This window comes from Myotis yumanensis, unplaced genomic scaffold (genome assembly GCF_028538775.1).
Source record: "Myotis yumanensis isolate MYYU_CA2020_CCGP unplaced genomic scaffold, mMyoYum1.0.hap1 SCAF_7, whole genome shotgun sequence".
Classification (NCBI taxonomy): Eukaryota; Metazoa; Chordata; class Mammalia; order Chiroptera; family Vespertilionidae; genus Myotis; species Myotis yumanensis.
In genome coordinates, this window is record NW_027223758.1 from 23,258,860 (window position 1) to 23,259,793 (window position 934).

General features: G+C 27.3%; 1 non-coding gene across 1 annotated transcript; it reads left to right on the forward strand.

Moving 5' to 3' along the window:
• Positions 1-475: 475 nt before the first annotated feature.
• LOC139014838 (U6 spliceosomal RNA) lies at positions 476-582 on the forward strand. Its single transcript, XR_011472363.1, has one exon. It is a non-coding gene; the product is annotated as a U6 spliceosomal RNA (small nuclear RNA).
• The last annotated feature ends 352 nt before the right edge of the window (positions 583-934 follow it).

Consider the following 934-nt stretch of genomic DNA (forward strand, 5'->3'; position numbering starts at 1 on the left):
ATTATTGATGCAATCACTGTATTCTCATTCTCTGTCTTTCCTCAACCATTGGAATAACTATTATTCTAAATCTTGTTTTTATAACTCTTTGCTATATCATGATCAGCTTGTCTCCTAAGTATACAGTCCTAAACAATGCATTATTTAGTTTTGATTTTATTAAAAATGTATTATATTGTACATATTTTTTGTGGTACTGGCTTTCTTCACTCAATAGTATTCTTATTTTTAATTCATCCCTTTGTTATAAGAAGTAGACCTTACTTATTTTCACAACTGACTAATTTTCTATTGTATAAATATATAACAATTCATTGTGCTGTAACTTGATTGACAAATGATATAATATGTCACAACTATCTTCTTAGAATCTTTATTTTCCCTATGATATTTTTTATAAAAGGTTATTAATTTAATTTTGTCAAATATATATTTTTATTTAGCACTTTGTGACTTATTTAAGATAGCTTTCCTTGTGCTTGCTTCGGCAGCGCATATACTAAAATTGGAATGATACAGACAAGTTTAGCATGGCCCCTGCACAAGGATGACACACAAATTTGTGAAGCGTTCCATATTTTTTAACAATAACAACAAATAGCCTTCCTTCTCCAAAGATATATATTATTCCAAATATTTTACTTTGTCTTTGAAAATTAATTCTTTAGTCTACCAGAAATATATTTTTGTGGAGACTATTTTGATATGTGTATACAAGTTTAGTCTCCTGTTTTAAATTTTTTTTATCATTATACAAAGACCCTTTCTATCCCTAACTTTATTTTTTATCTTAAAGTCTTTTTTGATTTATTTAATATAATTATGCCAGATTTCACTTGGTTCATACTTGCCATATATTTTCCCCATGTTTTTACACTCAAATTTTCAATGCTCATATGTTTTGGGTGTATCTCTTACAAAAATCATGCACATG